Consider the following 13,130-nt stretch of genomic DNA (forward strand, 5'->3'; position numbering starts at 1 on the left):
TACGTGTCTGGGCATGGTCCAAGTAGCCTGAGGGCCTGGAGCCTGGGACTCAAACCTCCCCCAGGTTCCTGTGAGGAGCTGAAATAAAGATAATTACCAAGGTCTGGGCTCATGCAGGAGGCAGGGTGTTTACTCTGAAAGTGTGTTTGTGCAGCCTTGAAGGAATTGCTTTGTATCGCACTCACCTCATTACTAATTGTTTGTTACTTGCTATATAATAAAGGCTTTGAAGCCATTTGGGGCTGCACCTCATTGGAGGGGAATCCTCCTGATCCCATAACTTTGTCTGTTCCATTCCCACCCCTTGAACTCAGGTTCCTGACAATTTTGATAAGCTATGTTCTCATTTTCATTTAGTTCAAAATATCCTAAAATTTCTTTTGATATTTCTTCTTTAAATTATGTGTTATTTAAAAGAGCATTGTTTAGCCCAGCCAGTGAGGCTCAGTGGTTGAGCATGGACCTAGGATCCAGGAGATCCAGGTTCGATTCCCGGTCAGGGCACATGCCGGGGTTGCCAGCCTGACCCCCAGCAGGGGGCGTGCAGGAGGCAGCCGATCAATGACTCTCATCATTGATGTTTCTATCTCTCCCTCCCTTTCCCTTCCTCTCTCTGAAATCAATACAAATATATTTTTAAAAAAGAGCATTGTTTAATTTCCATGTATCTGGGGATTTTCCAATTATCTTCCTGTTCTTGATTTCTAGTTTAATTCCATTGTGGTCTGAGAGTAGACATTGTATGATTTCCATTCTTTTAAATTTGTTAAGGTGTATTTCATGGCCCCAAAGTGGCTTATTTTGGTAAATGTTTCCTGTGATCTTGAAAAGAGTATTCTGCTATTATTGGAAGGAGTAGCCTATAGCTAGCTGTCAGTGACACCCAGTCAATTGATGGTGGTGTTGAGTTCAACTATGTCTCTACTGACTTACCCTCAACTGGTTTGGCCCACAGGAAAACTTACTAAGGAAACTTAGTTAATAGAACAGAGCTTTGAAATAAATATAATTTATATCTTCAGAATAATACAATAAGGTTTCAAACAAGAACTAATTAGATGTATTGGAAATAAATGACTGAACAGTGAATTCATGAGCTAAAGGATCAGGCTGAGGAATTCTCCCAAAATGCTGTACAAAGGGATAGAGAAATAGAAAGTAAAATTTAAAAAAATCATTTTGGCTATAGAATTTTGAATTGCCCAGACAGGAAACAAGGGGGCAAACTGGAAGGCACTGTGATATTCCAGGCGAGAGGTGATTGAAGGTTGACTAGGATGGTGTTAGTAGGGACAGAGAGAGACGTGTGACCAGAATTTACAAGATGTTTAGGAGACAGACTCTGAACGACGTGACGAATGGTTGTGGGGGGAAGAACCGGATGGTTTCTGACTATAACTACTAGGTGAGTGGGGCACATTCATAAAGAGGGAGAGTACAGAAGTCGAGCTAGATATGACTGAGAGAATAAACTAAGATTCGAATGTGCTGAATTTGAAAGAGCAGCGACACACCTAAGTCGCAATGCCCAATGTGCAGTTGGATAGGGTAGGTCTGGAGCTCAGGAGGGAGCCCAGGCTGGAGATAATTTAGGGAACTGTCAGTGTATAAGGATCTCTGACTCTATAAAAGTGGGGATATTCACCCAGGGAGAAGAGGGAAGTTGAGAGTCTAGAAGAGAACCTAGAAGAAAACTGACATTTAAGGAAACATCCCAAGAGAAACCTAGAAATGAGATGGAGAATGTTTGGTTCTTTTAAAAAATTTAGATATTCCTGGAAAGGACAAATCATTAAATTATTAAGTCTATAGTGTAACAACTATTCCTTCTCCGGAGAGAAAAAGCATGAACATCTTAATTACTACAATGGAGAGCCATCAATGAAAGACTGGAATGGGGAGGACACCAGAGACAAGTCCCAGCTATGCCATTGTTTTCCCCAAAATCAACATTGTACCAAGAGAGCACATTGTTAGGTGAATTAACTCTCTGATAGGACACATTCCTCATTTGTTAGCATATTTACCGTTTGCACTGCCTAAGTAATGTAGGCAAGATGATCTGGCAAGATGTAGGGATGGCTTCCATGAAATAATAAGAAATATGTATATATATATACACATATATATGTGTATATATACATACATATGAAATATGTAACTATAAATATATATATTGCTCTCTGGGTCTGGTTCCTGACACAGGGCTCCTAAAACCCTTGTAAATTCTTAAGTGATAAGAGCACTAGGAGCATCTTTTGTTCTATTGAGGAGACTCTGAGTGGGCTCCTGGGTGGGGGCTGGTCATCAGACAGACCAAGCCATGCCCTGCCCAGTGTGGCTTGGTTGGGTACTGTCCTGTGCACCGAAAGGTTGCTGGTTCTATTTTTGGTCAGGGCACATGTCCTGGTTGTAGGCTCAGTCCCAGTAAGGGGCCCACAGGAGGCAGCTGATGGATGCTTTGCTCTCCAGTCAATGTTTCTCTCTCTCCCTCTCTCTTCCTGTTTATCTAAAATTAAATAAATAAATAAAAATATGAGAGAAATATATATATATATAAAGAAGGGCCAAGCCATGATTAGAAGCTGGGGATTTTCCGTCCTACCCCTGCTTCTCCAGAGAGAGCGAGGGGCTGGCATTGGAGGAAATAATGATCATTCCTACATGAGGAAGCTTCGTAAAAATCCCAGTAGGGTGGGGTTTGGAGACCATCCAGGCTGGTGAACACATCCAGGTACCAGGAGGGTGAGGTACCCTTCCCCCCCACACACACACACATAGGTAAAGGAGCTCCTGCGCTTAGAGCCCTCCCTTAGTATCTCCATCTGGCTTTTCATCCGTGTCCTTCATCATGTCCTCTAATAAGCTGATAAACCTAAGTGTTTCCCTGAGTTCTGTGAGCTATTCTAGCAAATAATCCGATTTAAGAGGCAAGAGGTCAGGGGTAACCTGGGGACCTGCTGCTTGTGATGGGCACCTGGAGTGGGGCAGTCCTGTGGGACTGAGCCCTTAACCTGGGAGATCTGACGCTCACTCCAGGGAGGTCGTGCGGGAATTAGATTAAACTGTAGGCCACTGGGCTGGGGCGTCAGAGCGCTGCCTGGAGTTTGGAAACACCCCCATCTGGTGTCAGGGTGTCGGGAGTGCCCTGCCTCAGAGGCAGCCGCAGGGGAAAGGACCCTGAGCTTTCCTCACACAGCTTCACATCCGTAACTCGGCTCCCAGAATGGGTTTGCCACGCGATGGCACGAAGACTTGCTTTGTTTTGGTAAAATTCCCAGCGTGAGATCACATCTTTGGAGGCGCTTTCTAAGGGGCAGAGCATGATTTAAACATTAGCTACGCTCAGTTAGTACGACACCGGGGGTTAGGCAGATATTCCAACCATGCGTTTGACTAAAATGCAGGTCAACTTAGTGGGGCTGTAACATTCATCTGCAAGGAAGACAGGACGGGCGGGTCAGCAAAAGACCCGAGAAACGGAGAGGAGGCGGGAAGAGAGAACAAAAGGGAAGGGGGCCGTGGGAACCGGGAGCCGGGAGCCGCGCGGCGCGCAGGGCGCGGGCGGGACCAGCCGTCTCCGCCCCCGGTCCCGGCGGCGCGGGGATGCGCGCAGCGCCCGGACCGCGCCCCCGAGGGCGCGCCCCGCGCGGTCGGTCCTCCTGCCCCGCGCCCCGCTGTTGCGTGACAACCGTGTTTCAACTCGTCTGGTTTGAACTTGAGCTTTGAACCGAGTCTGAATTCCGTTAAACCTGTAAGTACCTTCCCGAAGCCCGGGAGGAAACTGTACAAGGGAAGGCGCGCGCAGATGGAGAGACGTTAATAAAGTATTACCCGGCGTCCGAGACTATCCACGGCGATAATAAACCGTATTCCAATCTTGGTGAAGTCCCGGGAGCTTCTCTCCGTCCAGCAAAGTGCTGGCTTCCGAAAGGCCAGGCTGTGGCTCGTCCCTGCGTCCTGGGGGGGGGGGGGCAGCCTCAGGACGTCCCCCCCCCCAAGGGGAACCTTCCCTGGGATTCCCCGCGGAGAGCGCCCCAGGCTGCGGGGAGCGGGCCTCGCCGCCTCTCGGTCTCAGGCTTCCAGCAGTTTCCGCCAAACGCCGCTGGAGCTGTGCCTTCTCAAGACTATTGGACAGCAAATGACATGAAAACTTGACCAAACGTTTCTGGGAATTCAGTGAGAATCACGACAGCGCGCAAAGTGCAGAGAGTAACTAAATGAGGGCCCCTAATTCAGGGGCCCCCAAATAATGAACATGAATAAGAGATTTGCTAGGACAGAGTTGGGTTCCTGTGCATAATTTCCTCTAACGTTTGTTCGTGATCATTGCTGCCGTTACGGTCCATCGTCTCATGGGCATCTCGCTCGAATTTCGTGCAACAGGCTTTGTCCTGGGCGCCCCCCCTCCTCTGTTCTTTCTTTTTAACCTTGAGTGAAAACCTGCCGATTTTACGTGTTCATACTTTTCAAAGTGCCAAATGTTCACGAATCTGCCTTCTCTCTCTGTACCCAAAGGATAGCCGATTTTGAGGTCTGCGTCTTGACTCAAGCTTAGATGGCCAGGCCCCAGTATATGAGATTCTGTGGCTGCTGCAGTCTCAGGAACCCCAAGAGTTAAAAAAGAAAGAAAAAAGCGTGCCCAGGGTGCCAGCTCGCAGGCTAGTCTTTGACAGGGAAGAAACCGTAGCCATACAGAGCCCAGAGCGTGGGCAGGATAGAGAACCCGGGCTTCAGCTCTCCCCACTAGCTTCCTCTGTCTCCCACGCCCTGCTCTCACAGAGGGGAATAGCCCTGATTCCCTGTCCCCTACGCCCTCGCTCCAAAGGCAGTGTTTTTTGCCTTTCTCTCACCAAATCTATCTTATTCTTAAACTGCTCTTATTTATTTACATTTGAATATGAATTCCCTAACTTCTCTCCAAAGGAGTCTATGGGTGGTCAAGACTGATACCAGCACATGTGTTTTTCTAAGTCTATGATCACTCAAATTTTGTTAATTTAAAGATTTAGTTTAATTTTTTAAACCTTTGATTTGATTAAAAATTTTTTAAAAAAGCATTGCAACTTAAGGGGAACCAATAGGTAATATCCTTTCCCCTGTCTGGTTATGGAATAAGAAATAGACACAAAAGAGACATATGGAGACAAAATATATCGCCCTTATTAGAGATAAAGGTTAGGCTGGGAAAAGGGCAGATGTGGAAACAAATGGGCTTGCTAATACCAAGCCTCTGAATACAGCTTACCCAGCCCATCATGGGGAGCACTGGAAGCCACATGCCTGCCTCCTTTGGGGTTAGATAAGTCTCCTTCCCTGGAGAGAAGGGAGTATGGTCAGATCAGGCTGTTACTTTAGTAGAGTTATCCCCACATGGAGACCAAGCTAAGGGAAAGGAGTTCACAGCTGTGTCATTGCAGGAAAAAGGGGGTGAGTGGGCTTATAGACACTCATGGAAGTATACAGAAGTCACAAAACATGTATGTTCATTGTTGAGTCTGGTAAACATTACTGTAGAAAATGTCGAGTATCCTAGGGTTAGGTTTTTTTAAAAATCAGCCATCTAAGAAATACCCTGAACCTTGAAGTAATAAAGAGAAAGGCCCTTGGGACAATAAAAAACTGGAAGGGGTACAAATAAGGTCCAGCAGGATGGTGAAGGCTTCACTAACCAAATCAGAAGACAAGACTGAAGAGTTGGGGGGCCAGGTGGCCGCCTTCAAATGGGCGAAGGTATCTGAAAGACATTTTGCATGATTGCTGAGGCTGGAAGTGGGACCAAGGGGGGAGGGTTATGAGAATTCGGATTTCAGGCCAATAGATGGGATGGGACCACTGGCACACGAGCAGACTTCCTATTCCAGAGGGAGACGGAGCTGAGGACAGATAGCCGTTCTCAGGAATGCTGCCGAAGGTACTCTTGAGCCATGTGATTGGCCGGACTAGGTTATCCATTTTCAAACTTTTTGGCCTCAGGATCTCTTTGCACTCTTCAAAATTATGGAGAAGTCCAAAAAGCCTTTGTTTATGTAGGTTATATCTATAAATATTTACCATGTTTGAAATTAAAATTGAGATCTCATTTAGCTATTTGTTAATTTATTTAAAACAATAAACTCGTGTTAGTGTAAATAACATTAATGAAATATATTTATAGCTTTGTTTTAAATTTTTGCAAGCCTTCTTAACATTTGCCTATTAGGAAGACAACCGCATTCTCTCACTCCTCCTGCATCCCATCTGTTGCAATGTGGTGTTTGGGCTGAAGTGCATGAAAAGAATCCAGCCTTACTAGAGGTGTAGTTGGAATAGGGAGGAATATCTTAGATACTTCTTTTCAGATAACTATGGATATTCTTATTGGACATTACACAAAGCTCAAAAGTGGCAGTTTCTTTTTTTCTGAAATTTTATTTTGCAATTACAGTTTACATTCATTATTATTTTGTATTAGTTTCAGGTGTACAGCATAGTGGTTAGACAATCACATATTTTACAAAGTGGTCCCCCGGATATTTCAGGCACCCACCTGGCACTGTACATAGTTATTACAATGTTACTGACCATAGCCCCTATGCTGTACTCTACATCCCTGGGACTGTTCTGTGACCACCAATTTGTAGTTCTTAATCCCTTCACCTTTTTCACCAAGCTCCCCAAACCGCTCCCCTCTGGCAGCCATCCGTCTGTTCTTTGTATCTATAAGTCTGTTTCTATTTTGTCTGTTCTTTTATTTTGCTCTCTAAGTGAAATCACGTGGTATTTGTCTTTCTCTGATTTATTTCACTTAGCATAATACCCTCTAAGTCCATCCATATTGTTGCGAATGGTGAGATTCTGTTCTTTTTTATGGTCAAATAATATTCTGTTGTATATATGTACCACAACTTTGTATTCAAAAGTGGTAGTTTCTTAAAGGATAGTTGCAACAAGAAATCTTCGACCATATTAACAGAATTTTCAGACTGTCGCATTAAAAATCCAGCGATCAATTTTGCACTTTGAATCGATCCTTTACCCATTCAGGACATTTTAATGATCCTGCTTAGTATTATTATAAGGAAAGTATTTACTCTACAGATGCCCCGGAAGGTTTTAAGGGATCCTCAAGTGTCTGTGGACCCCTCTTTGAGGACCAGTGCACTAGGTAACCCTCCTAACTTTAAGTGCTAAGATTCAACAAAAGAACTATTCCGATGCTCTGCAGGAGAGGCACTGCTAATCTCAGGTGTGAACCGGAGAGGAAATATACCTACCAAGAAGGACTGCTGGTGGTTATCTGGGCCCAAATTCATAGCTAGAGACTACCGGCCACTGCTGGCAGAGGCCTCTCATGCACTCTGCGTTTCTGGGAAAAGCCACAGACTGAACTTTCTATGCTCCTGCTCTTTGATTCAACCATTACAAGGAAGTTCCAACTAATGGACTGAGGCCTGCACTGACCAATCAGAGTGCACAATACCAGCCATCAGAACTTCATAATTCAGACTAATGAGAACTGCAGGAATTTGAAAACTTCATTTGAATGAAACAGACCTAATTGGGAACCTGGATGGGAAGCTTCTCTGTGAAAGGTGGCCTCCCCTTTGTCCTGGTGGAGGACACTTTTGGTTTCCACCAGAGGCTGTTTTTTCAGGGTTTTCAAACTGTTCCCCTGAATAAAATTTGTCTTCCCTGCACCTATTTGGGAATTTTTGTCTCTATAAGTATATTGCAAGGAAGAGAAACCCACTCACACTGGCTCAAGCAAAGAAGAAATTAGCTAATGTTCACCCAGGGCCAGGAGACACAGTCGCTACCCCCAGGAGCCATCTTCCAGGCAGAGCGGCTGCCCTGCTGCTCACACCTCTGGTGTGACGTGGTTCCGAGTCACCCGCAGCTTCTGCCAGCTCCAGCTCTGAGAGCTCTCAGTGCCTCAGCTTCCCGATTTCTATCCCCCGAGAGAGAATCCGATCGGCTCAGTCTGATTTTCGATCGGGTCAGAGGTCAACTCCGGGTTGGTCCCAATAGCTGTGGCCGGGGTTACCAGGTACCAATGTGGCCCCAAACAGGCAATGCAGCATGTGTCTCCTCTACTAGGCCTTTGAAGTGTAAAATAAAATAAGAGATTGAACTGCGGGAACACAATCAGAGGCTGCAATAAGAAGGGACATGCTATAGCAGAGAGAGGAAACGGGAGAAACCCAATAGTGCTCAGCATGGCAGCTTGTGTTAGTTAATATTTAGTGAGCATAATAATGCTAGTTGGTGTTTACTGAGGGCTTATTATGTGGCAGTCACTAAGCTAAGCACTTGGGATACATTTTCCTCATTAAAACAGAAAATCAAAATCAGAGCTGCGAGGCTCATTTTAACCCCCGATTTAGCAAATAGTTAAGAGCATGGGCCTTGGAGCCAAACCATCAGTCTGAGTGGCTGCACGACTTCTGGCAAAGTCCTCAGCCTCCTGGCGCCTCAGCTCTTTTCCTCTTTGGCCCTGAGACAGTGGCTTCCTGTGGAAAGAGAGTGGGGCTGGGCGGTGGGGTGAAAGGCAGAGGCTCTAATTCCCTCTCTCAGCTCTCAGGGGGAGACAGCAAGGGGTCGGATGAGGTGTGAGAGGAAAAGACTCTGCTTGTCCTTGGAAAGCAATGTGTGGGGGTAGACGAGAGCCAGACCCAGACGCTCAGGTCCAAATCCCTGCCCCGCCGTTCCCCAGAGGCTTGACTTGGGCAAGGTTCTAGAAGGCTCCATGCCTGTTCCCTCACCTGCAGCATGAGATCCTCAAAGGGTTGCTGGGGGGTCTCATGCAGGGACAGAGGTGAAGCCCGTTACGCGTGCACATCTGCGGAGTGAGAATCACCCTGTGGCCCGAGCCTGCGGTGGTCAAAGCGAGTGGGCCACCTCCACCGGCCCGGCAGCCCTGCGGAGCCGGCCCCAAAGCACACAGAACAGGGGGTCCCCAGGGGGAGGGCACCCGCGACTTCTGTCCAGGACGCGCCCAGCTGGTCCTGTTGTGCCAGGCCTGGAAAGGACCTTGCCAGGACCTGCGGCGCTCTCTACCCAAGGGCTCCTGGAGTTTGGGAGTGGGACGAGCAATGACTGGTGGGGGATGTGTCTAAAGCCCTTGGGTTCCACAGACTTGAACAGCGAAGTCTCCTGAAAGGCTGTTTCTGTTCAGCGTTCTAATTCCATCCCAACTCCTTTCTTAAATGTCTCCCAAAATATGCCCCGGGCCCTGGGGAGAGGGTGGCTGCAGCCCCAGAGGGCCTGGCTCCCTGGGGGATGGTGGCAGCCTTCTGAGCAGCACGATTTAATTCTTGCCAACCGATGGCGTGAGGGGCAACAGTCAGGGCGGCAAGGAAACAATTCTGTGCAGGCGACAGGCAGGAGGTAAGTCATATCCTCAACGAAGGAAATTCCCTCGGGGAGGAGCTTTGCCAGCAGAGGGGAGAGTTGCAGAGAGCACGAGCCAGAGCCTGGACCCGGCGCCCGAAGGTCTGGGTTTGAATCCTGAACTTCCTATGGACTATGGGACAGTAACGGACAGTGGCCGGAACTGTCTCCTCATCTGTCCAATGGGAACGCTACCAATGCCTTCCTTACCCACTCGGTTGTGGAGAGAAAGTGAGTTACTGGAAAGTTTCATACATGATTTTGACTCCTCCCAGGGCCTCCTGCTGCTTTTGCCGTGTGCATTCGGGCGGGGGGGGAGGGGGGAGAGTTTCCCACGCTTCTGCAACACGCTACCACAAACTCGGTGGCTTAATTCAACACACATTTATTCTCTTGTAGCTCTGGAGGTCAGGGATCCAGAATCAGTTCCACTGCTCAAGATTAAAGCGTCAGCAGGGCCATGCTCCAGAGGCCCTAGGGAGGACCCATCCCTGCCCTATGTAGCTGCCAGGGCTGCCTTTCTTGAATTCCTTGGCCTGTGGCTCAATTCTCCACCTTCTAATCCAGCCACATGTCCTCTTATTTCTGTTGCCCTATCTCCTCTTCTGAATCAAACCTCCCTCTGCCTCCCTCCTCTAAGGACCCTGGCATTGGGCCCTTCCAATGGGGCCGCCCTGATAGTCCAGCATAATCTCCCCATCTCAAGATCCTTAACTTCATCACATCTACAAAGTCTCTTTTGATAAATAGGAGAGCATTCACAGGATCCAGAGATTAGGACGTGGACATCTTCGGGGCAGGGACCGGCTGCATTTCAAAGCAAATTCAACCGGACATCCCTCAAACGTCCGTCTGTGGAAGACAGGCAGGATGGAGGGTGGCGATGCACTCAGGTCTGAACCTTAGACTAGTGGTTCTCGAAGTGTGGGCCCCAGGCCAGCAGCAGCAGCATCCCGTGGGGATTTGTCGGAAGTGCAAAACTTTAGACAGCATCCCGGAGCTGCTGGGTGGGAACGCTGAGGTGGTTTAAGGAGCCCTCCAGGGGTTCTGGTGCTCGCTCTTGTTGGCTTGAGTTTGAGCCCCAGTCCTCAGGAGGGTACGACAAGGCCTGGGCTGGACACTGAGTCAGCAGTTCTCAGCGCTGCTGCGCATTAAAATCACTTGGGGAGCTTTTACAAAAGTAAGGCAGGAATCAGAACGCCTGGTGACTGAGGCGCAGGCAGGGTTGTCTCTTTAGGTTCCCAGGTGATTGTGATGTGCAGTCGAATTCTGGAACCTTTCAGAGTGCATGTTCCCCAACCCCCAGAGTGGCCTTGTGGAGAATCGGCAGTCTCTAAATCAGTGGCTCTCAAACTAGAGTGAGCACCAGAACCTCCTGGAGGGCTTGTTGGGACGCAGATTCCTGGCCCCCAGCTGCTGATTCAGCAGGGCTGGGCGAGGCCCGAGAATGGGCATCTCTAACCTGGTTCCAGGTGATGCCAATGCTGCTGGCCTCCCCTGAGAGGATCGCTGCACTAAGGAGGGTGCTAATACCAAATGCCCACCCCGGGTACCTTCCTCAATACAAGCTAGAACCACACAGTCTGAAAGCAGCAGAATTAATTTATCCAACCACCACCCCGGTTTTATTATTTTAGGGCAAATGCCAGTGGAACTTAATTATTGAGATTATGGTATCTGTGATTTATCGAGATGTACAAAAGATCATAGAAATGAAGTTTGAGGGAAAATGGAGGGAGGCGGACACTGAAAACAGGTAGGTAGGATGGGGACAGAAACCCCAAAATGACATTAGCTTGCTTTCTGAATTGGCCAACACACCTGAGCATGGGGTTTGTGCGTGCATGCGTGTATGCATGTGTGTGTGTGTGTGTGTACACTCATGAGTGTGTGTGATAAGGAACAGCACTGACTCAGAGTTGTGCTCTTAACAGCGAAAATCCTCAATGTTCAAAGACAGCTCTCAACTTCTAATTACTAAGGGGTAAGTTTCAGTTTGGGCCAATAATTGAAACGATGTCTATCCAGACATTACCTGGGGGTCCTGTCTGCCTCTTGACATCCCATCTCAGTCCAGTCACCCTAGGACCCTCAGTTACAGGCCTGGGTAACTCAATGCCCTCCTGAGGTTCCTATTAGTCTCCAGGGAACTGAAGTCATTGTAGATCCTCAAAAATGGCTTAAAAGCCTCGACTTCCTTCATTCCTCTGTCTTTACCCATTCCTCAGCCTTTCCACTAGTTTGAAATTTAAAAACTCGTGCCCACCAAGAGTTTCACAGCTCAGGCGACTTTGCTGAAGGCTCTGGGGTGAAGGGCCCCTCCCGATTCACTGCCGCTTTCCTGCCCTGCACCCTTACCTTCCCAGCCTCCTCTCCCCCTTCTGGCTTTGAGCCCTCTCCCAAGTGGAATTCATCCTCGCGCAAAACACCCCTCTCCTCACGCTGATCCTCTGGAGCAGGGGGCTCACGCTCAATTCCAAAAGCACTTCTCAAAGCTCCTTTTTCAAACACATGGTTACATTTCTGATAAAGTCAGAGGAATTCTGGGGAACAAAATGTTTCTTTACCTAAGTATCGATTTAGCTATATAGATCCTTTCTGTTTTAAGTTTATACTTCAGAATTAAATTTAAAGTAAGTTGCAAAGCTAATGCAGAGTTGACACATCCCTCACACCCAGGCCCCTATTGTTAACATCTTACATGGCTGTGGTACGTTTGTCACAATTGATGCACCAACAGTGATAGGTAATTATGATTAACAAAGTCCATACCTAATTCAGATATTCTTAGTTTTTACTTAATGTCCTTTCTTTGTCCCGAGATCCCATCCAGGTCACCACGTTACATGGAACCATTACGCACCTTTAGAATATGATAGTTTCTCAGACTTTCTTTGTGGAGCTAAGGCACAGTGAAGGTATCTTAAGACTGAAAAATGACGCAGGAAACTTCATAGATTATAACAATTTATTGTAGGGTAACTTACTTACAGGAATAGAGTTGGAGCAGAAGAGGACCCCACAGTCTGCGTAGCTCATCTCCGCTGACAGACAGCTGCTAGTTTTACAGTCCAGCTAAAGAACTAATGATTGACAAGACAAGGGACAAAATGCAGCATGAGCCAATTGCTTATAATTGATTCCATCACCTGGTTTGGTATTTATCTTGGTGGCTGTGCCATTCTGGCCATTACGGAAGGAAATCTTTAGGGCTACGTTGTGTAAGCTCATAAGACACAGCTAATCATTAATTACAGGGCTTTGATGCTGGCACTAAATAGGTGAGAGTCCATAGCCTGAAACCTTAAAAAGAAAAAAAATCGAGAGGGGGCATGTACAAAGATGGAGTCAGTCTTATTTACATCAATATCTTGTCAACAGATGGCGATTGGTGCCAATTCAATGCCAACAGGGATCCCCAAATTTGAGTAAAGAAGGAAACTATTCAATGTAAAGCAGCTCAATTGTGATACCGCACAGCTGTGAAAGCAGCCTGGCTATTAGTCAGCCCTGGGGCCAGGCCCTCCTGAGCTACACAGCTCTGGTCCTCTACCGTCAGTTTGTCAACACAGCGCCAGTGGTTCAGCTCAGCCAAAGAAAGGAGCTCTTCAGTGTCCACGGGAAGAGAAAGCACAGCTCCCAGAACCACAGGGGAGCTGGCTTTATAGACACAAGCCCCTGCCCCTGCCCCCTGATTGGTCCATCCTCATGCAAATGACGACTCAAAATCCTCACAGTTTGATTGGTCCAAAAGGCAC

This window comes from Miniopterus natalensis, chromosome 13 (assembly GCF_054644295.1).
Source record: "Miniopterus natalensis isolate mMinNat1 chromosome 13, mMinNat1.hap1, whole genome shotgun sequence".
Taxonomy (NCBI): domain Eukaryota; kingdom Metazoa; phylum Chordata; class Mammalia; order Chiroptera; family Miniopteridae; genus Miniopterus; species Miniopterus natalensis.